The sequence below is a fragment of the Mytilus trossulus genome, chromosome 3 (assembly GCF_036588685.1).
Source record: "Mytilus trossulus isolate FHL-02 chromosome 3, PNRI_Mtr1.1.1.hap1, whole genome shotgun sequence".
Classification (NCBI taxonomy): Eukaryota; Metazoa; Mollusca; class Bivalvia; order Mytilida; family Mytilidae; genus Mytilus; species Mytilus trossulus.
Window position 1 is genome coordinate 1,285,455 of NC_086375.1, and position 25,508 is coordinate 1,310,962.

The window sequence follows — 25,508 nt, forward strand, 5'->3', positions numbered from 1 at the left end:
CATATGGAGTCTTTATTTATAACATGTATGCATAAATTAGGTCAACGACACCAAAATTATAATAATAAAGAACATGTGTTTTATTATCAATATTGTGTCTTATGTCAATTTAAGTTATGTTGATTTATATTTATATCTTATTTAAACGATCATTTATCATGCCTTAAAAAAGTTTTTTCTTTCCCTAAAATACATTCCAAGAAATAGCTAAAAGAAAAAAAAACACCAAAAAAGGTAAGAAATTGTCACTCAAGGGCAATAACTCCCATCAGGAGTAGATTGTCAATTTTTTTCTTGTTTTAACGCTTATTTGTACATCTTATCTTGCTGATAATGTTTGCTCAAGCCTCAATAGATGTTCTCCAATCTAATTGCTATAGTTTTCATCAAAAACACACAAAAATAGAAGGAAAAAATGCTTTAATAAGACAGTATATCAAACTGAGACATGCCAATTAAGATTTCCTTCAAATGAAAAAAACTAAAGAAAATTTTGGTTCATGAACCTCTATGTTTTTCTTTCCTTAAAATTTAAAGATCTAAAAAGAGATATTCCACTGATGTGGCCTAATTGAATAGTTAATAGACTATCATTTCTATATAGACTTGTACAACACCGTCCCATAATAGTAAACAAACTATGAGCTATTAACCTAAAAATCTGTCAGACAAAATAATAGTAGTATACTAATGCTAAAGGCAAAACAAAAATAATAGATGGAAAGGTTATTCGTTTATTAATAACAAAGGCATAGTGTCATTTAACTTTTAAGTCCGTCTCTAATCTCATGATTTCTAAACATTAGAATACACATAGACTGGAGATTAAAACATTAATCCTCCTCTTAAACAAAGATCTTGACTCTTTCTGTCGTATTTCATTGTAGTAAGATTTCATAATACGTAGAAAAATTGTCAACAAACATATTACGATCAAATATTTACGATGCCTCGAGACTTCTACTATACTTAACCCACATCAATTAATCTGATCCATAGTTTGGATTAAGTCTTGTTCTTTGTCCCATTACAGCAGGTATCCCTAAAGTTACGACTCTGTCCGATTATTTCTGCGACTAAGATGTAACGTACGTTACTTAATTAAATCTTCTCCTCACGTTACTCTGTTGGAATCCCTGTCTTTAGGTCCTAAAAAATCCCAAAACATGACGTTAGTACAATGGAAGTTTAGAGTCAATAAAAAATAAAATTCTTTTTATAAGTACTCTACTACAATATAGATCTGTTTTTTTTCTTTTCATTTTATTACTTTTCATCCATTACTTTCAATCTAAATTGAAATAAAGTTAAATACAGTTTATGACAAACAAAATACAAGTTACATAAAACATTTGAACAAGATTAACAATAAGTTTATCAAGAGTCTCTAGTCCCAGTTCCATCAACTGTACCAGTTCAAATCTCCACCCCCCCCATCCCCCCCCCCTGAAAAAAAATCCCAATATAACACAACGAAATATTTGCCACTGGATTCAGAATTACCCTTCTAGAGTTTAGCAGTTCACACAACACACAAGTTTTTATTTTAGTTAGTGCTCTATCATTTGTTTTTCTCTATCCTGTATTGTTTGTTTCTATTCCTACACTTCCTTCCTCTGAGACAACTAGATGTTATAGTAGTCTCAGATTTTGTCTGACATTTGTTCGGCTTCACAATACTATTTTATGGATAAAGTTGTATTTATTGTAAGCTACTATTAGTGGTTTTGACTGGTGGTAGGAGAAATGTACCTAACAAACTATTATCACAGTACATTAACAAAATTTCATTCAGCGAAAAGTGTACACAAATCTCCCGTCATTATTAAATCCTAAGGGGGACTTGTAATTATAATAATTTACTTTTGTACCAAATACCACCCTTTGGAATATAATGATAGAAATAACAACTCACTCATCATGTGAAAACCAAAACTGATATTTTGACATTTAAAATTGTAAATTGTTATGAATGAATGATGTCAAAATTTCAAATAATCAATTCTGAAAATGTCATTTCCATTCGTAGGGTGACAATCCTCTCCCTTGTTGTGAAGACAAAATCAGATTAGTTTAATTAGTATGAAAAGAAAAGTTCATTAAGATAATGATCTTGTATCTTCCACCTGAGTGGTCATGTGATTAAATATATGTGTCAGGTGACAACTTTCTATTTCTCATGAATATCACATTCCTCCACACGATTAGTCAACAAGAATCGTCATTACGGCACATAAATATGCATGATATCGCCTTATTCCATAAGGTCAAATTTTGTTAATTAACATCAGTTTTTCTTACTAACAATGGGTCTCCATATTAAAAATTGGCGTAATTTTTTATTTTACGATTAATTTTTGATAATAGTAGTTTAATAGTTCAAACAGCCCTCATTAATTATTTGGAAATGTTAATTGTGTAAGATCAGATGGTTTGTATGAAATTAACCCCCATAAAGAAATGTAATAAAAACTCTTTTTATTAATATGATAGACGGTTTCTTAAAGGCAGCTTTAGTTCCCAAGAGAAGTTCACAGAATCTGGGGCTCTGACTTCACAAAAAATATTAAGTCAAAAAAAGGATCGTAACTTATCTTAATCCTGAAATGCTCATGCCTTAAAGAGTATTTTTTCTAGTATTTTTTTTTAGAATTGATCCAAGGTAGACACACAGTGTAGAGTCTACATAATTTGGATCAACTTGTCAATTCAAAGAGCCTGCACCTCCCACAGATCATCTATCCTCAATGTAAAGATATTATTGTTCTACTCATTCCATAAAATTGAGAAAAGAAATGCGGAATGTTTCAAAGAGACAACAACCTGACCAGAGAGCACAAAAAAGCAGAAGGCTACTAATGGGCATAGTAAAACTCAAACTTAAAGAAGTCAAGAGTTCGAATCAGAATAGGTAGCAGACGAAACTAAGTCAGCTTATACCAGTCAATCTAGTTTTGAGTAGCTATTTATCCTTAAATGGCATTTAAAATGTGTTAAATTTTCTTCAGATTTACAACTACTTCTTGTCTTCATATTCTAATCTTACCAAAATGATTTTCCATAAGATGTTGGGGACTGGGTTTAAGATAAATGCCAAAAGGAAGGTCTCAAAGTTATAAGAGATAAAACAGAATAGGTAATGATCTAGCTGTAATGAAAGGTAATGAAAGTTAAAACTAGTTGCTGCATTTGATTCACATTGTAAAATAAAGCTTCTTCGGTAACCGAAAGACACAATTCTTTTCATTGGTTGTCATATTCTGTTTAATGATCAAACAACAAAAACTACATGTTACAAATACACTAAAATAAAAATAGATTTATACTTTATTATGATATTTTACTATTAAACAGCTGAGGTGCAATTGAGTGTAAACATATTTCAATGTACAGAATTATCATTTATCTCTTTAAATCTTCTTTTATCTTGTTCCATTTCATTTCTTAATACTGTTTGCATGAACTATATGGGGCAGAAAATAGTCTGATTCTTTGTATTTTATTAGAAGGTGGTATGCAGAAAAAAACGAAATATTTCAGTATGGTTTAATATGCATTAATATCAGTCTGTTGATTTTTTTGGGTGTCTGTTCTAATTGATTGTATTAATAGGGTCCCATTGTAGGAATTTCAGACCAATCAAATTTTTAATTGACAATTTGTGCATATTTATCGCTTTATCTGATCTTAGTCACAATTTAAATTTTCATCAACTTCTTTAAACCTATTTCAATAAAGTACCAAGCGACCGAGCCAAGACTATATTTTTTTCTAAAGCACTGTCTTACTTAATTAGTGATGAGAATTCACATAGAAACTTTTTATTTTAACACTTCAAAGCATGTCTAATTTAAATATAAATATTAAGTCCTATAATAAGCAGCTTAAACTTATCTTTAAGCATACTGATGTACGAATGATGTTAAATTTAAGTCCATTAAGGAGATATGACTCATGAGAAATTAATGGTCATATTGAGAATTCAACTAATCTCAGGTTCCATCTCATAAAAAGATAAGTGGATGACCAGTTTTATTGGTCAGTTTACAACTGGATGATTTTAATGGTCAGTTAAGTATTGTCCAGAATGCATACTAATTAAAAACTACTCTGGCCAAGAAAAATGGGTGTACTGAAGCTTAAATCCTGACGTTTGTTAATAATCAGGGTCTTCTTGTTCTCCTACGAGATGAATGGATAATTGGGAAAAACCCAGTAGTATAAATGGGAGATATGCTTTAAAGTTTTAAACTCCTCAAATTACTTTTTAACTTCCGGCTTTTTTTTAAGGATTTTAATTTTGTTTACAGGTATATAAATGGTCAATTGTGTCTATAAATTATACAGACACCTGCATTTGTTTTGTTTCCATGCAAAATCCAAAGCGATTCTTGGAATGACCCAATTCAAGGAAATAATCCTGAGTTCCAAAAAAATAACAAATTTTCATGACTAAATTTCCATATTGAGGGTTGGTTTTATAAAAGAAATCCTATGCATGGAACATGAAAAGAAAAAAAATATTTTGTTAAAAGATTTTAATTTTCTTTTGTATTTTTCAAGGCCATTATAAAAGTTTAATTTTCAGATTCGTATACTGCATGAATGCTAGTCAGACAGACATTGTGTTGATTTCTAATACATTGCTAGGATTTCTAAAGAAAATATTGGAAATTTGAAATGAAATATCAACCACAAATTTATTGTTGAATTAAACTGGTTATTTGCATTTTCAGGAAAATCAAGGATATTTATCAAACTATATTTTAAAATAGGTGGTTTTCATAAAATACTAAATCTTGATGTTTTTCCAAGGTTTAAATATCCACAAAATATTTAAGCAGGAGATAGATTGATACATATACAGTAACAGTACAAACTATGGATGGTCAATCACCTAACTGACCAGTGGTCAATTTCTTATGATAAACTTCTGTATCAACATAACAGACCATCAGTAGCCAGCCTCCTGATGACAAGCCTCTGTATCAATTCCTACACCCAGGTGGTCAGACCATGACAAAACACATTAGCCAATCTTCAAAGACCCATCAAAATTTTTATCTCCCGTTAATAGCTTCCCAATACACCTATAAGACAAGAATAATACTTTGGTTAATGTTCCCTAGTAGGCCATAAACTTTACTGACATATCAATGTTAACTGACCACAGTCCACTGACCCATCATGGTTTATGTCTATTTACACAGATACTGACCGCTATTATGTGTTGACCGGTATATATAGATTGTCAAAACATTGGTAGTATTCAGTCCAAGATGATAAGCTGTGTCTCCTGTGCTATCATAACAATGACATGACTTTTATGGGCTATAAGTCACTCAAGCTATTTATGTTCCATGCTTGGTAAGAAAATACACAATGCATAGATAAAGCCATTTGAAAGGTTCTATGAGACCAAAATAATAATTAAGTTTGTTAATGTTTGCCATACAATGATACTCTAATCTACAGATCTTGAAAGTGTTTCCTCTATTTTGTAATAAACAGCCTCTCCCCCATTCCCATCTTTTAATTTTTTTTAAAGGAGATAGTGAAATATATGTCAACTTGGCAGCACATTAAAATAACATTGAGCCTCTTAGTCATTTTGGCAGCTTTTGGTGAGAAATTTGGAAAAAATCCTATTGATTACTTTTTTTTTTTTTGGGGGGGGGGGGAGGGGCTTATATTCCTAGCATCCTAATAGCTAAGTGAAGTTAAACTGACAGAGTTACAGATGTACAGCCCAGAAAACATCAAAATAGGAACTAATTTCTCTAATTGTAATACAAATGTATAGGGACAGGAGTAAAGTTTTACTTAAAAAATATCAAAACTTTATCCTAATATATATTTGTAAGCTTCTTGCTAAGTTGAGCATATCTCAAATAATGAAAACATCAATATCTATTAATTCTTTAACAAGGACAGTGGCGTAGCTTGCATGTATGCTCGGATGCTCAAGCATCCACATCATTTTGACAAAAATAAAATAAAAATAGCCGCAGGTTATCTCGGAAGTATCCAAATGTAACAAGGCTGAGGATCTGAGGATAACGTCCAGTCATTTTCAAAGAAGTATGTCTGGTCTTTCATTTAGGATAATTTAGTTTATGTAAACAAGATACATGTAGATGAATCGCAGAATAGTGTTCCAAGTTAACTTTTGTTCGTAAAAAGGTCTACTCCATCGGGTAAGGCAAGGGGAAAGGACTGATACACAGACCCGTGGCCATGTTTCATCTAAAACCATGAACCTAGTGGAGTGATGGCTTCTCATTAGACTATAGCAACTAAAATAATAAAACACCATATCATGATATCGTTTCTTGCGACATGGTAAATGACGTGATAACAATAAAATCAGTTTGTAACAGATCATGATAAGTCCGAGGCTTATGAATTCCAGTTTCTATCTAGGTTCAAATGTTTATTTTATTTTCAATCAGTAAAGAACAAAGTTACAATGTACCCTGCCATGCACATTATATGTCATATTTTATATATCAAAGGGCAAGGAACAAGGCATAACTAAAAAAAACTGTTTTTCTTTTTTTTTTCTTTTCAGTATATTAGGAGAAATAAAATCTTCACAGCAAATGAATGTGATTTCAATTACCGTTTATATTTCAAAGGGTCATAACTGGTTAAAAATATTTGACCATGACTTTTAATGTTTTCCAAATTGTCAAAGACATTGCTTAAGATATGAGTTTCACTTACTAGTAATCTAACAAGAATTGTACACATGAGAGTGCTAACAAGACCAGACGATCAGACGCCCGGTATTTTCATGTCTCCTGCAACATGTTTAGCTCAGTAATCAAAAATCAAAAAGTTCCTAAATTATACAGACGGATCCGCTGTAATGGGGTCCGTTTTTGATATGTCAAATATAAGATTGGGTGGTAAACTTTACATCAAATATTTATGAATTGAATGATGGTAGTTTCAAAGAAACAATAAAATTTGGTTAAAAATATAAATATATGAATTGGTGGGTATTTTGAATTTAAACAAAAATTTAACGAGTATCGGATTCAAGGGGAGTACATGTGCTTGTATAAAAAATATTTTTCTGCATAAAAAGGTCCAAAAAAATATTCGTCTGGCTCTGTGGCGAAACATCTACATCATTTCAACCCTGGCTACGCCACTGAAGGAACAAGTTATTATTCAATATTAAGCTTGCATGCTAGCCTCATTTTTAATGCACTAAATTGTGATGTAAAAGTTCCCAGAAAATAAGGAGGTGTACATTTTTAGTATTAAACTTTTCTAAAAATATTAACACTTCTTACTTTGGTATACCCCCATATCTTAAAATCCCAAAAGCATGTCATTCCCCTTAGAAAAGAGTTCGTTAATAATGACTTGTCACGAAACAACTTTTCATCTCTCTCCATATTGTCGGACAGTTAATGTGTATTATCTGTCATAACATGGGTTTTCACACAAAAGGTATAAATGTCGCATGTAAGAGTGATTGATTTCATGTTCCTCATTGATATACATAGTTGTGGTCTAGGGGGGAGGTTTTATGTACTGATTGAGGGAGGGACATTAAATTGATTCTATACAAAATAATATGTTAGTTGTCATACTTATCGACTATTTCTAAACATTATCTGACGCAACTTTCATAAAGTGATTAAATCAAAACGATTTTGACTTTTTGAAAGAAAAAAAACATACCCTTTTTTGGACCTCAAACTATTTATCTACATGTTATGTCTATATAAAGACAATATATACATGCTGATGGTTTCGGTTTCGTCACAAATTCTTGGCTACAATACAATAAGGGTGTAGAAATATTTTATCAACATTCTGTAATTTTTTATCAGTAGTCATCAGAAGCAGGCCATTGTTTCAAATCATGAAATAAGAAAGAAAAACTGATAAAAATCATAAGATTTAAGATCTGCCTAGTAATACAAGTATTTTAAGGTGCAGCTACATATTTTTCTGAATGACAGAATACAATTTTTTGTGGTTTATTCACTTTTATTATAAAACATAACCAATTTATTATCCTATGTACTTTTGAAATTATTTCATCTGCAACCGTTCAGGGTCAATTTTATGACAAAATTTTAACCGCAAAAAATAGTTTCACTACTGAGAATGTGAAAATGTGATATTGAACCGGATGTCATGGCATAAGATGCAAAAATAGAAGATAACAAATGCACTAATGTACTAATGTACTAATGCACTAATGCACTAATGTACTAATGTACAAATGTACTAATAAATTGTTGACAAAAAGATATGTCTTTCCTGTGTGAAACATTTGGATGTTAAAATTAAAATTGCAATACATGTACTTTAAAATGAAAACTAAGTACTGTGGATTTATTATTATTCGTTGGATACCAATGTTCCTGGTTTTCGTGGGTAAAGGCAAACCACGAATTCAAATGTTCTACAAATAACATATTTTCAAAAGGCTTTATAAACAGACATTGGCAAAACCACGAAATCAAGTATCCACGAATATGCAGGTTTTCAGCAATCCACGAAAATTGATACCCACAAAAATAAATGTGAATTCACAGTTTTCAAAGTCAATAGACCATGACCTGAAAGGGGCATGGTAAAATAATCACTATTGAAATGAGATGTGCCACTTTTACTACATCTCCTTCTTTACAAAATTGTGGATATTGGCTCTGGAAACAGCAGGTGTACTACCGGAGATGTTTGGTATTGGTGTGCCAGAACCAAAGATAGACAGTTGTCAATGTCTAGATTACAAAAAATCTGTTAATTAAAAGTTATGATTGCAACAACTAGTATATACTGTCATTGCACCAATCATGGCAATGTAATTACCTATAACATCTTATTGATGTAGTCCAAAAACAATGTTTTATTCAGGATTAACAATCAAATGTATAACAACTAGCAAATAACTATACTAGTCAGGTTGTAGCCAGGAATTTCCAAGGGGGGCTATTTTGACTCATGAACTCGACTTCACAGTCACAATTTGAACAGAACGTTGACTTTAACAGTGCTTATTTGGTTTCAAGGGGACTTTGTCTGAACCCCTCGAACACCCCCCCCCCCCCCTTATGTGTATAAAAGTGGTTGGGTTGCTGCCACACTGATGTAAACCTTGTCGTAGTAGAATCATTAGTAAGTGCATTCCCCTTTTCCTAAACTGAGCCAACACATAAAAATCTTACCAGTCAATACAAAATACTGTAAATTCAGAAATTAATGCCAGGTTTTTTTTATTGCGAAAAATGCGACAGATGTGTTAACGCAATAATTTAAACTTGCATTTTTAAATATATTATATGAATTAAACAAGATTTTTCCTCTAAATCGTAAAAATTTAAATCGCATTTAAGTCTAAAATGACAAAATCGCAATAATAAATGCACGCAATAATTTCTGAATTTACAGTAGTATATCTCATTTTCATGTAAACATGATAGTGTCCTGAATATGTAATATTTGCTACTGGGTGATAAGAAGTTATCGATCAATCAATTTGTAATAACAGAATTATTTTTTTTCTAATTTTTATCAAAAATTGTTTTCAGTTTTACGTCACATTCATTCAGATCACAATTCATAATAATTCTCATTTTAATGTTTATGTCTATTCAATTTATCAAAAAAACCACAAAATTATCATTTTTTTTATTTTACAACTAATTTTTTTAAAACCACAAAATCTGACACCCATCTGTCTTATAAAATTACCCAGAGACCATAGATTTAGTCAACAACAAATTCATACAAACAACATTCAATGGGAGATAACTCTATAACTTAAATCTGACTTAATCTTAGTAACCAAGATTTCATTAAATGGTGTTAAATACTTTATCACTCGAGGTAATAAGACTTTTATCACGACATGGACTTAATTATGATTGATTTAGTATTTTTTCATGTCTTCCCAAATCATAATACAGATATTAATAAAAACCCTGAACAAATACGGACCATCCTTGTTATCATAGCGAACAAAGCGGTTACGAGCTTTCGCCATAAAAGGACGAGATTTAATGACGACTACGACTAAAATTCATCTAACTGAAAATCAACAACATTTTTAGATCGCTATAATGAAGTAACCTTTCGTGGCAAGGATGACAAAACTGTCAATTTAGAATTCAATAAGTAACGACCTATCGACTACTGGACAGAAAGTAAATACCCCATGTCACCCTGTGTAACGCTGTATATGTTTTACAAATAAAATTTAAACAATGTGTTCTAGGGTGTAGAACAAATACAAACATATCAATCAGTCATTAAATATCCATTTAAGCTGACATTAATTTTGCTGTTTGTCGTCAGTTTATGTTTTTTTAAATTTTATAATGTATTTAATCAATGAAATGAATAACAGGTCTAGAATTACCAAAATTACTGTGAATTACTAAATTGTTGTTAATTTCTGGTTGTACACATTAATTGCCGTCTGCTTGTTAGTATAATTCTACTTCTTGTGCTTCTGTGTACAAGTGTGTTATATTAGTGACTATAAAATGCAAAAAACAATCGACTAGTTTAAGTATATTTCCTTAGCCAGGGATAAATCGACTAAACCTTCAACTTAAATGATACTTGACAAACTTTGCACTGTGATCTAAAAACGTCTGGATTTGGATTATAGAATAGGGAACAATATCATAAAAGCGCAAAATATAAAAAATAATGAAAAATGGTTCAAAAAAATAAAGATATAAGAAATAATAGACCACCCATCCTGACAGTCATAAAAATGAGAAGATGTGGTATGATTGCTAATAAAACCACCATATCCAACAGCGACCAAACCACATAGATTTAAGGAACATTTTAGCACGCTTTAATTACTGAATTAATTAATAGTTTGAAAAGGTTAATAATATGTATGTCACTAATTGGTAAAAGTTGTACATGTGTAACGCGAATGTGATTTACAATTAATTAACGTTAACGAACGCATGCAGTAATGACAATGCATGTTACATTAAATCTAACATTCACACCTAAACAAATGGGTTGTAAGTACATGTTCCCTGAAATAAGCAAATAAATCACGGAAAATGGTCTGTACTTAGACTAGGGTTAATAAACTTGTTTAGAATATTTATCATCATGGTTAGTTGCATATTTATGCTTTAGGACAATAACATTTCTCTTGTCATTACGGTATATAGTTTTTCTAATTTTTTAAAAGTTTTCATTTCATATAAGTGGATCGTATTTGCTACTATGTGTAATTCATAGGATCAGTCACAAGTTATCATAATATAGATAGTCATCTACTAAATACCAAATTTGATAAATGTATAATGTATTAACACACATAGCCACGCAATGACAACATGAAACAATTATATAGATTTATACCATTATTAATTAGAAGTTTCTGCGATTACAACAACCAGACATTAGACAACCTTAGGGGTCATCCATAATTGTCAACCATTTTTTAAAGTGTACAAAGCGTTCACTTGGGGGGAGGGGGTTACAAAATGAACATTTTTTACTGTGAAACAACACCTTCTAATGGTACAGGCTGCTGTCTTTTTATAGTTATAATAAACAACCTAGTTCAAAACTGTAACTTTTTTAGTGTCTTGATGAGTTTTACACAGAATAGGGAATACTAGGTACAAAAGACCCTCTGTCACAGCTCCTTTTTTTTAATTTAGAAGACCAATTTAAGTTGGAATTCGACTAAGGCTAACTTTCCAACTTCTTGTTTTAAAACTAGTCCACTTATTTACATGTTTTTCTTTTTCCTATTTTCAATCTTCCTAAGAAATTAAGTTTTAGCTGAGGGATATTTATTTAGCAATTTTATCTAACCGTTAAAATTCACAAAAATGTAGCTTCATACTGGTAATTTGTTTCTTCATTTAACATTACCAAAGAGTTCAAGGCAGCTCGATGTATTTTCATAGCAGTAGGTCCTGTTAATCATTGATAAAAACTAAATGCGTTTCATTACATATGTTCTTTTTTATGAATCAATATATATATATATATATGCAGGAGTACGGTATAATGCTATCAGGAACCAGACAAGGATCCCTGGTAACATATAGGTGGGATTACACACAAATTTCTCAACGAACACAGAAAAAATGGTAACATGTTGCACCAAACCTCAAAAACTGGTTCCTTTCTTCAAAATCTGTTTGCTACCTTGGTTGGGCTAATCTGTAATGTCATTTCCTTTCTAACGTCTGCTCTCAGAGATATGACCTTGAGCCAAATAAATCAAGGAAAAAACTTATTTTAAGTACTAATCAGCCACACACAAACACCTACGATTTTAATATGGTACATTAACGCTTCATTTTTATTGAATGTACTAAAATTGAAGCATAACTAGAGTTTTTAACATTCTTACATGAATTTATGTGAATCATTATATGAAATTTAGCCAAAAAACTGTACTATAAACACAAATTTGTTAATTTCCAGATCCTGCCGGGGGAATCTGAGAGTTCTTGAAAGTGTTAGCATGTTTTTAACAGAGATATGCAATCCTTGCATTGATAAAATCATTTAAATTAATTAAAATCTCTTACTTCAAGCCCTATGTTTAAATATCATGAATCAGACATATTTTATGGAGAGGAAAACACTCATTCAACATACTATGAGAAATCAAGTTTAACTGTAAGTTTAGGAAGCAGTACTTCTCATATCAGTAAAACTGACACAACTCTTGAAAACATTGGGATAAACATTGTACCCTCGTCAAAACAAAAGATCACAGATACACCAAGATAAAACTTTGTGATTAGTTAGATGAAAACTTGCCAATGGTATAATTCAAACTGAAATATACACCATTATAATACCCTTTTTTTAAACTTCAGACGTGGGTGGCAGTCAATCAAAGGTCAAGGTTCAAGGAAAGATTTTTTTATGTAAAATAATATCATATTTAACCATCAGACTGACACTTTAAAGGGTAGCATTGTATAACTTTAACCAATATTATATTAATGCTATATGCATTTACTGATAATGTTTTATAAATTAGTAAAAATGTGTGTTACTTTATTAGTATAAAGTACATGTACTTTCGAAATTGCTATTTCAAATATACATTTAAAAAGTTATTGTAAAAAGAAGAAAAAGTATAAACCATAAATTGATGTGGGCTTGTCAACGAGATTAAGACAGCTACCCAACATTGCTACCCACTATCCACATAGATGATTATGTGATTCTAGGTCACAATAATTTCACAGAAAAAGTTGGTGAGAACAAACAAAATTATATAAATACACATGTTTTATACATCCTGACAAAAACAAAGTTGGTAGGTAGGTCGGTATGCAGTTAAAAATGGTTCATTTATAAGTGGGAAAATTTGAAAAAATAATTGCTTGCTGCTGCCAGCTGCACAGGCACTTGTCTCAGAAATATATTCCTATAAAGGAATATAGAATTTTTTTTCTGAGACAAGTGCCTGTGGACAGCTGGTAGACACAAACACATATGACCTAGCTTATGACGAAACTTATTAACTGTCAAATTTTCATATTGCAATAAAATATTGTTAAATACTACAATTTTCTAATTATTTTCTCATCAAGAACAGGAAAGAAATCTGACAATTATTTACTGATGATTTCATTCCATTCCCAAATAACAATGTCAAGAATTGTAATAAGGTCGCCGTGACCTACATCAATCAGGAAAGCCAACTGTTAAATGATGTTTCCTTGTTCTTCCACAAGATTAAGCATGCTGAGTGTCAAGACACTTTTTGAATAAACAAAAGTTCAACAACCTTTACTGTACAACAACAAAAATTAACTAATCACATGTTAATGTTGATGAATTACGACATCAAATTTAACCAAATTGTTCATTTTTTACATTCGGTATTTGACAAAATGACGCAAGGCATTAAATGATGAATGACCCTCATTACAGCCTCAGGATTATTATGGTCTAATTATAGATTTCTCGTCCATTATCAGCCCTGCATCAATAATCGGTGAATTATCAGAAATATGATGATTTGTTCAATCAAGTACTTGTAATTAATTTAATAATTCCTGCCCATTAATTATATAGATATTAATAAATGATATTTGTTTGAATTAAAGGAGATTTTTGGGGGTGTATGTCAATGTCAAATAAGACAGCAACCCAATGACAAACACAACTAAAAGACATCTCAAAGGTCAACATACTATAGATAGATGTAACGTACCAGTTGTGCATTTACGTAAAAAAAAACTATTAAAGATCAAACCAAAATATCCAAATAATAATTAACAAGAATGTGTCCATAGTACACGGATGCCCCACTCGCACTATCATTTTCTGTGTTCAATGGACCGTGAAAATTGGGGTCAGAACTTTAATTTGGAATTAAAATTAGAAAAAGCATGTCATAGGGAACATGTGTACTAAGTTTCAAATTGATTGGACTTCAACTTCATCAAAAACTACCTCGACCAAAAACTTTAACCTGAAGCGGGACGAACGGACGCACAGACAGACGAATGAATGAACGAACGGAGGCACAGACCAGAAAACATAATGCCCCTCTACTATTGTAGGTGGGGCATAAAAACAAACAAAAACAATATACTAGTATATAAAGATCTGAAATATTCTGTATCTTTTCAATAATCTTTCAAACTTTTAAACTGTAACTAAAGAAGGAAGTTTAGAGAATATATAAAAGATCCTGACTGATGTTTTCTGTTTGATTAGAGAGTACTTGAATTGGACTTTTATGTAAAGTTGAAGTTTATAAGTGTTTAAAACTTATCATGGTTTTAGTTTTGTCTATAAAGGGAAATACATAATTGAAAATTGCAAATAACTTTAATAGAAATAGGAGATTTGACCCATCTAAAATTCCTAAAATATGTTTCCCTGTAGTACAATGTAAGTTGGGAACAGACTTTTTATTTGTTCAATAAGTTTTGACATTTTGCCAGTGATGAAGGACTTGTGATTTGCAATACTTATTCCACAATAAAGTACATTGCAACCCTTTCTCTCTACCATATAACCTGCTATCATTCCCTAACCAATAAACGTAATAAAAGAAAAAAAAAACATTTATCTTTTTGAAAGAGATTTCATTTGATGTTTTTTTCGTTAACTTCCATTTCAAAGGTGATATATTTCTTTCAAACATATTTTAACATCTACATGATAAATTCTGCAGTTCTTTCACAAAAAATTCTCCAACTAATACAGTGGATTCTTTATACTGGGACAATCAACGTTATCTAGTGAAGTAACCCAGCATTTGTATCAAGCACCGCAAATACATCTAAACTAAACTCTCAAACTATTCATAGGCCTATCATACAGGATTACGAACAAAGCGCTGTATTGTGAAAGAAGAAATCTCGATAAAAACACTTAAGGTTAACTTATCATTCGTATTCACATCAAGGTAATTGAAAATGCGTGCCAAATTGACGAAATCTTCTTTGATAAAAGGATGATTTCAAGTAAATCTTTATCTTCGATAAAATCAATTTAAAAATCAGGCCTATACACCTAGATCACATACCTGTATACCTTGACAATAGCTCGATTATAGAGAATGCTCATAATTATCTGTACCTAAAAATCTTGAACCACAAAGTCGAGAAAAGATCCATCTACTTTCATAATTCATAATTTACAAGTTTGTATCGTGAGATGTTAATAATTTTTTATATTAAAAATCGTTGTACTTATAGTACACTGGTCCAAATTATATCAAGACTATACTGATAAATTGGTTTTCAATTTAATATAAAGTGTCCTAATTTATGCATAATATTTATAAACAAATGTCAATTTATAATAACATGTTCTAAAATCGTAGATTAGAGTCAGCAGGGGAGAGAAACGCTGACTCGGGGATAGTCAAGAACAAGTACCGTGGACGTCAAAAGTACAAATTAAAATCTAAACACATTGTTGTTTGATACTATAATAAAAAAAAACTCTTCAATCTTCATGTTTGTGGGCCTTAGATCTTTATGTTAAAGAATATATCACCTTTTAGACATTACCGAATCAAATGTTAAAAGACACTACACTAAAACCATTCTATCATCTTACTTTACAGATGAATTCAAATACAATGTATATAGCACAAAATACATGTACATAAATTTCAATATTTTTTTAAATGCACTCTAAATCTTCAATCTATTTGCTTTGGATCTTTTTTGAAATAAACATTTTGAGGTGAAATTATATGGTCTTCAATTCATACCTAAGATTACTATAGAAATATGGAAATATATTGCGGAGAAAGTATTGAAGTTCGTATTGAAGTTCGTATTGAAGTACTTTGGTTGATGACAAACAATCAGAATTTTGAAAAAGAAATTGAATCCAATAAAAGTTCCCTCTAAATTACATGTTTGATTGTAACTGCTTTCATTTTGAAAAGATTATTTTGCCTTTTCTTACTTTAGGGGTCCCTAAACTTGATGGCAAGACTTCCTTTATGGTGTAGGGTTAGTCTAGGGTATGGTGTAGGGTTAGTCTAGGGTATGGTGTAGAGTTAGGACTACTGTTCAGGTTATTAGGTATGTGTAATGGTTAAGAATAATTGAAGTTTAGCTATACATTAGGTTGAGACTGCTTTAAAAGTTAAAGAAGACAGAGAGTTTGGTTTTGAATGTCAATTAATGGCATTTGTGGGTTTGTTGGGCGTAAAAGATATGTCATTATCTTTAGCAAAGGAATTAACATCTTACTTTGGATAATTTCCATATTGTGGCTAAGAAAAATATGATAAATGATAAAATTAACATATTTGTGTAGGTAGAGTGGTATAAGTTACATATACAGAGATACTTGTGCAATTTAAAGCTACCACAATTATGTGGTCAGTCTCAGGATGCATGGATCTAGTAAGCCTATAAAACATGTTAATGACCTAAAAAGTATGGTTAACCAGGTTTTTTTTCTGGTATTAATGGAAATAATATCAATCTGGTGAATTCAATTTCAATTCAAAATCATTATCTACATAGGAAAATCACATCTTTCATGAACTTAGCAAAATGCTTCTGAAAATTATATAATTATTTCTTTACCTACCCAAGAATGAACTTAATTTTGATTTATAGTACTAAGTGTCTAAGACTACAGTAAAAATATTGGCCTATGGGAGATAACTCAATTATATATTTTTTTTAAATTATTGGTCAATTTTTTCTCTATTTCCTATATATGTTTGCAGTCTATTCAGCAAGATGTCAATTCAAATATTTTTAAAAGACACTCAACCCCTGTCATAGTAACCACCAATGAAATATTTCGATTTCAGAGTCAAACAAATAATAAAATGTCATTACAACACAATTTAATTGACATCATTAGTAGCTACTTTATACTAGAAGACTTCACAATATCTTTTCCTTGGCTCCTTTTACCTTATATATTTTTTCTAATATATATAGATACATAGATATCCCAAAACTAATCTCTTTTGAATACAAAGAGTGCCTACTCTGAAATATTCACCTGCTAGCCTATCCTGACCATTGATTGTTTGTTGCAAGTCTTAAAGATAAAGGTTTTTAGTACATTATTTCATGTAAAACCATCACAGAAACTCAGCTCAGATAAATAATGTCAGACAGTCATTTACACCATACAAGCTTTTTATACACAAAATATATTTATCCTTTTGCTTATGATAATTGAAAACAGACAAAACCAAAAAAATAACTAAACAGACCTATGAACCATGAAATTGAGGCCATAATCAGATGACTAGTTTTCCTAATGTAATTTTTCAAAGTTTTCCATGCAAATAGGTAGAAGGGCCTTTACAAGCTGTAAATTATTATCTTTTACTTGTGAAATTGCACTTCAAAGTCATATCCACCAGTTTGTTAGTGTCTAGAGCAATATTCAGCAGGAAAATTGACAATTCTAGTTACTGTAAATTCAGAAAATAATGGGAGGTTTTTATTATTGCGAAAAATACGACTTAGTTGTGAACACAATAATTTAAATTCGCATTTTGAAATATTTTATATGAATTTAACAGGGTTTTCACAAAATCGTAAAAATTAAAATTGCATTTAAGTCTAAAATGACAACATCGCTATAATAAATGCGTGCAATAATTTCTGAATTTACAGTAATTAAGATTGGAGTTCAGTGAACCTGCCCTGTGCTGGATTCAAAGTCACAAACTCAGACTGTCTAGTGATACAGTAGTTAACCTACTTACACTTAGGCCCCTGCAGTTTTAAAAGATAATGTTTAAAAATAAAATAGCCGATCACAATCAAGACAAGACAAGAAAGTGGTAAAATGAATATAAACCTTGCTCAGTACAAGTCCAACACTCTGAGCAAATTTTGTAACATGCTAGTTCACAAGATAACAATCAGCAGGGAGACATGCTACTCTACTTATTGGATACAGTTTATTATATCTAAGCTTAGATAAGAAGCAGCAAAAAAATATTCATGTTTTTTGTTTGACTTGTCCAGAATCAAATTCATGACCTCTAGCACTTGTGCTAAGCTCACTACCATCAGACAATTGAAGCGGTTATATATACAGTAAATAAAGTAGAGGTTATCATAGATATATTAAGTTTCAATGAGTAGATACTATGTCCAAAAAGTGGTTATTTTGTATATAATTTCAATTCTGTATCAGTGAACACTCTGAACAGTCCAAAAAATATAAATGCACTAATCTTGCATATAGCGGGTTTTCCTTGACCAAATTACATTCAATTTTATTTTCTTCAAATTAGCTATATCTTTCAAAAGCACTTATACTTTAGATTTAACCTGATATTTACAAGACCAATATCAAACAATATTTGAATGATAGTTTGTTTCAAAACTGTTTCAACTTAAAAATCGTGCAAATTGAACTTCGTGTAGGTCATCTCTTATTCCGCTTATTCAAGGGGATATTTAATTTAGGTAGGTATAAATTGAAAAAATATTACTTCACTTGAAGTATTACAAAGGGGAGAAACAACTAAACAAAAGATTATTGTAACCCCTACACAAAAACGTCATAATCAACGAAAACCCAATTCAAAATGGGTGTAAAAAGTCGAAAAAAGTCTTTCCTATAAATTTGTTTTTAAAATATAATCCTCTTTCAAACAAAGACAAAAATGACACTATATAAAATATTTATTCAGTTTTAGAAGATTTCAGCTTGAAAATCTTGAAGAATCAGTAGATTTGACATATATAATCTGTTTATTTACTGATCGTGAATATCAACTCCTCGTAAAATTGATAAAAAAAAGCTAGTGTAGCTTGCTGGGGTGCTTGGTAGATATCGTTTAATCTTTAGGTACCCACAATGCAAACAAACATATCGTATGACTCAGTCTATTGTTTCCGTCAAATAATTGATACCAATGTTTACACTGATTAATAATTTTTACCGTTATCTTCTCCGCTCCAGGAGCTGTCATAATTTTTCTTCTTTAAGTAACAACGTTTTTGGGCAGGTAAAGTAGTAGATTATATACAGACAATGAAATGTCAACAGCCGTCCAGTCGTTTGATTGGTCAATGATTCACACTTGTACTGTAAATTTCTGTACAGTATAGTATAGTAGGTATTTTCATAGTTCGCTAGCTTGGTTTCATCTTTACGTTGGAATTTCAAACGTCCTTATGCCGATACACAGATAAGGGGAAACAATCCCATGTTTATTAATGCCTATAAAATAAATCTAATTAACAAATTACATACAGGAGAGATTGTTGGCAAGACCTAGTCAATTTCTAAATCTTTTCACGTCTGCAGAAACGTTAGGGTCATCAAAGGTCATCTAACATGTGTTTTACATGCACATTAATCAAATTTTTAAGTATATAATTGTACACAGAGAAACATTTAAACAATTTAATATTACAGAATTTCATTAATAAATCTTCTTCATTGTTTCTTTGATGTTGGTACAGTTTTAAGCCGACTGCTATTTCTGGTAAACGGTGATCAGTTTTGGATTAAACAATAGAAGATTAATGTCAAATTTTAATGATTTTTACAACATTGATGCACATGTGCAGTGGAATGTTACAGTCCAACCCAGAAATCTGTGATTTATATGGGGGAAAAAAATTAGAAGAAACCTGTTGAATCTATAAATTCTGATTTACAAGAACGAAAATCTGTTAAAAGTAAAATCTCTTCTTTAGTAAGTTAACATGATACAAGCCAACAAAACAGATATCTAAATACTAGTAGATCAAAGTTGGGGTCAGGTCATCCCTCAAAACACATTATTTTTATTACTCTATATTGCAAAATTACACCCATAAGGGTCCTGTTAAAATGAATATAATACAACCCAGGTAAATTCAAGAAAACAACATACAAACAATGAACTTTTTTTTTATAACATTTCATGAAAAAAAAGTTTAAAGAAAACAGCAGTCTGTTAATAAAATGGCAAATTCTATACATATACTCAGATATATTTGCTGGTGTAATGTGATAAAAGGTCACAGAACAACAAAATGCCAGAGAAATCTACCAAATAAATTTGCAGTCCATATAATAGGCAAAGATCAATGAGACAGAAACCCAACAACATCAGCAATCTCCAAGACCAAATATAATACTGACCGGTCAATAAACACTAGTCTCCTAATTGTACATACAGATACAATGTACATTCAAATCAATATAACTATATATCAACTTAAGTTCACACCAGATTTAATAGGGGGTCCTTATTTATTTAACTTTAATCCAATATACTGTTGATTCATTATTATTTGTTGGATACAAATGTCCGTGGATATCATGGGTAAAGGTAAAGCACTAAATTAAATATGCAACAAATGACAAACTTTCAATAGGCTTGTATGCAGATTTCGGCAAAACCACAAGATTAAATATCCACGAACATGTAAGTTTTCTTGTATCCACGAAAAATTGGTACCAACGAAAATAAATGAATCCACAGTATGGTGTTTTGTAATTGTGTTTTTTGGTGGTTTATTTTGTCCATGGTGATTTTTATTGGATTTACGTCAAGTTATCATGATTTTTCACCCCCTCCCCCTTTTTTTGAAAACTGCTTCTTCTTACTCTGCTTTCAAGTAACAAGATAGTTAAGTTCTCCATCAATGAATAGAAACCGCCACAAGCATTTGTAAAATATTTAAGATATATCATATCATTGTTACACAAAACAAAATAGTATATAAGAAATACCCTTTAGAAAAGGAAGTCACCTTTAACTTACTAAAACGAGGACAATCAGTTTCAGGTATTGAAATTGATTCCGTAATAATACACTTGTATAATTCAAGTTGATATCATGAATTAATTATATCTATACCCCATAATAAACACCTTATAATTCAATGAAAATAAAAGCTATGTAATAGGTTTTATAGTTCTTTGGCATCATTTTAATGTCACCTAATATCTTATTTTAATCGTTTCAATCTTTTGACAAGATATACAATCTTCTTACATATAAAACCTATCACACTGATAAAAGAAATAAACAATTTATTTTCAACGGAGTAACATTAAATTTTCCAACAATGGCCTCTTTCTTCCCTCTCTGCACCGATTTTTAAACATAATTTTTTTTCAAAAATTTTAAAAATAAATTGCATTTTTTTTAATTTATTTATCAGTATGAAATCTGTACTGTAAGCTTAAAGTAAAACTTGGCAAAGATCTGGTCAATAAATTTTTCATTGGATCTAGATGTACTTAAAAGTATCCGAGTACTTAACCGCAAAACCAGAGGCTCACCTCCATAAATTTAAAGTAATATTTTTTTCAATGTATGAGCTGAAACTCTTTTATCAAGAAATTTTTCATTGGATCTAAATGTACTTAAAAGTATATGAATACTTAACCACAAAACCAGAGGCTCATCTTAATAAATTTACAGTAATATTTTTTCAATATATGAGCTGAAACTCATTTATCAAGAAATTTTTCATTGGATCTAAATGTACTTTACTTTAAAAATATATATTTATAGTGGATTGGGAAACAAGTTATTGCAACTTATATTAATCCCTCTCTACTTTGCGGGTGCCAATACTGCGTTGTAGCAGCAGAAGCCTACTCTTTTTTGAAATCTACAAGGGTGTCTTTTACGTGCAAGATATATGGCTCTCTCTTAACACAGGTCAGCCATTTATCATCTCCTTCCGACGGACTATCATTGTTCTCGCAAATGTTGTTGAGGAGGAGCCGCAAATTCAGTCCCTGAAATGCTCTCCCCGTAGGGAGGATCAAACCAGGAACCTTTGTGTTAATAGTCTTATTGCACTAACCACTACAATGTACTTAAGAGTATCCGAGTACTTAACCACAAAACCAGAGAATCACCTTAAATATTTAGTAATATTTTTTCAATGCATGCTCTAAAACTCATTTATCAAAAAAAGACAATCAATGCCAGGACATAAAAACATGAGGCTTACCTGATCTTAATTCAAATTAAAACCTTATAGCTATTAGTAAAGAGGGTATGGACGAGTCTTCAAAATAGACATCAATTTACCACAAAAAAAATCAAGATCAGTAAACAATGGACCTATAAAAAGCAAAAAGAAAAGAGAATTATGGGGTGTTAAAAAACAGCATATTGGGTGGGGAAAAAATGATAAAGAAAAATGGCCAATTTTTTTTCTTCTAAAAGACAGAATTGAAGACCCTCTCTAATTCAGACTGTCATTGAGTTTGACAGTAAAGGTGCCCACAACTATTCCCAACCTTATCATATGATAATATGTTGATCTGTAGTTCACTACATTATCATTTGTCATTATAATAAAATCTTCGTAAAACATTGAACTCTGTATTTATATAGTGGACGTAATTTTACAAGTGTAATATATCATGGTATGAACACTCGTCCAACAAAGAATAGACCACTTTCGAGTTCATGGCATTTCTGTCAAACACTTTGGTTTTAGGGAACATCATTCATGCATTTAGGGGCATCATCACTTCCTTTCCATGTGGAGAGAGCGGTTGAAAAAATGTGATGCGATATTGTAAAAATAATTAGACTAATTAAATTCTTATAATTAATTATCAGCACTGCTTTCATTAGGGAATTGTGATTAAGTATCTACAGAACAATAATTACAATCACCTAGAAACTTGATGAACTTTAATAGTGCAGGGATATGAAGAGACCCCTCTTTCTGGTTTATGACATCATTAAGGCGTACATAATTAACTTACTTTTCAGGTGTTGGACGTAACTCAAAATTGGTCTATTGTCTTTCATTGAATATATAAAAAAGAAGATGTGGTATGATTGCCAATGAGACAACTATCCACAAAAGACCAAAATGACACAGACAATGAATATGTTGTCCTCTGTATTGTATTTGTTTGATTATGTTGTGTTGATGTTTACCTCATATCTATTATTTGTGGTGTAGATGTCAAAGACTTCATTTAATATTTACTGGTTATCAACTTTACACGTAAATACACTGAGCTATAGAAAACTGGCAATAAGAACCAGGAACATTTTAAAAGAAAAGTAAAAAATTTACCTGTTAATTGTTGGTAAATTTGGAAACTTCAGTAAAATATTTGTTCTAAAATTATTGTTGGATTATTTGTTATTAACTTTTAATATTTCAGGGTATACTGACTTCCTCAATTCCCCACATTGTCACTATACAAACAAAAATTCACCAGATTCCTTACTTCAAAGACTTAAAACCCCTAAAAAAGTCACCTGATAAACATTTCTTTTGATATATACATCTACATACTGTAAACCAACTCATTTTCGCGAGCGATTTATTTTCGTAACTTTAGCGAGTAGAAAAATAACACGAATATAAATCGTCGGGAATATGTAAACCTTGGATCTTTCATGATTAAACTTCATCAAGTAAATCAGAAAATCGCGAAATTAAATAGCCATGTAGTGGTCAAGAAAGGGTAAAACGCGAAATAAAGTATCCGCGAAAAATAAGTTGGTTTACAGTATATCATGTCCTTCAAGTTTTATGAATTTCTGTTGTGTGGATTCAAAGAAGTTGCAATGACAAACTGTTGTAGTAGTAAATTCAGTCCAAACTCTAATTTCAAAGGGAATAACTCCATGACAAAAATATAGAATAATAATTTCCTGTCGATATTTACATCTACATATAAAGTATGTGTTAATTATCTACAAAGTTTCATGAAATACTAAGTGTGGTTTCAGAGGAGTTGTGATGACAAAACAGGCCTTAACACTGTCCTGGGGGCGAAAACATTATAACCTATGGAACTTTGTTTTGTGGTGTATAAATATTATCCCGATACAAATAAAAGTTGCAACAAAACTGATAATGATCCTATAAACTAAGCATATATTTTTTTCTGAATTCACATGATATTTCAAATGGTGATAAATGTAATTTTCAGTACATTTGTAAAAGTTCATAGCGGTCAATTAATTGATGGAGGAAACAGGAATTACCTTAGGAAATCCAAAACCTTCAGCAATAATTTTTTTCCCAAGTTAACCTTACAAAGTAGGTATATGAATAAACTATGCTTTGAAACATTATACCATTGTGTAATTAATGACATTATTGTAATCAGGTTTCACCTTACACAATTAGTTCAAGTACTCATATACAGTGAAACCTGTAAAAGCAAAACTTTGCATAACATTGTATATAGTGAATATTTGTTGGTATTCTAACCAGTGTGCAAAGAAAGACAACTCTGGAACAGTAACAGCTGCAATGTGAAATTTCAAAGTTCTTCATTTTAATTAAGATTTTAAAGCTTTTTTTGGTATTTTCCTCGGGATGTTAATTCACATAACATTGTATATAGGGGATATTTGTTGGTATTCTAACCAGTGTTTAAAGAAAGATAACTCTGGAACAGTAAATGCTGCAATGTGAAATTTCAAAGTCCTTCATTTTAATTAAGATTTTAAAGCTTTTTTTGGTATTTTCCTCGGGATGTTAATTGACATAACATTGTATATAGGGGATATTTGTTGGTATTCTAACCAGTGTTCAAAGAAAGATAACTCTGGAACAGTAACAGCTGCAATGTGAAATTTCAAAGTCCTTCATTTAATTAGGGATTTAAACTTCTTTTGGTATTTTCCTCAGGATGTTAATTGACATAACATTGTATATAGGGGATATTTGTTGGTATTCTAACCAGTGTTCAAAGAAAGACAACTCTGGAACAGTAACAGCTGCAATGTGAAATTTCAAAGTCCTTCATTTTAATTAGGAATTTAAAGCTTCTTTTGGTATTTTCCATTTTTATGAATCATGGTAGCACTTCATACTGAACATGTGTGCATGATTACCACTTACTGAAAATTCAGAAATTATTGTGTGCATTTATCATTGCGATTTTGTCATTTTAGACTTAATTGCAATTTTAATTTTTACGATTTTGATCCTGTTGAATTTATATAATATATTTCAAAATGCGTATTTAAATAATTCTGTTTACAACTCTGTTGCAATTTTCACAATAATAAAAACCTCGCATTAATTCATAAATGTACAGTATAAAATTCA

General features: G+C 30.8%; 1 protein-coding gene across 1 annotated transcript in view; it reads right to left on the bottom strand.

The window, feature by feature from the left end:
* Nucleotides 1-367: 367 nt before the first annotated feature.
* The window catches only part of LOC134709959 (DNA repair protein RAD51 homolog 2-like), a 45,469-nt gene continuing 20,328 nt past the window's right edge, over nt 368-25,508 (bottom strand). Inside the window, exon 11 of the mRNA XM_063570084.1 lies at nt 368-1,149. The gene's annotated coding sequence lies outside the window, so the exon portion shown is untranslated. The remainder of the gene's footprint in view (nt 1,150-25,508) is intronic.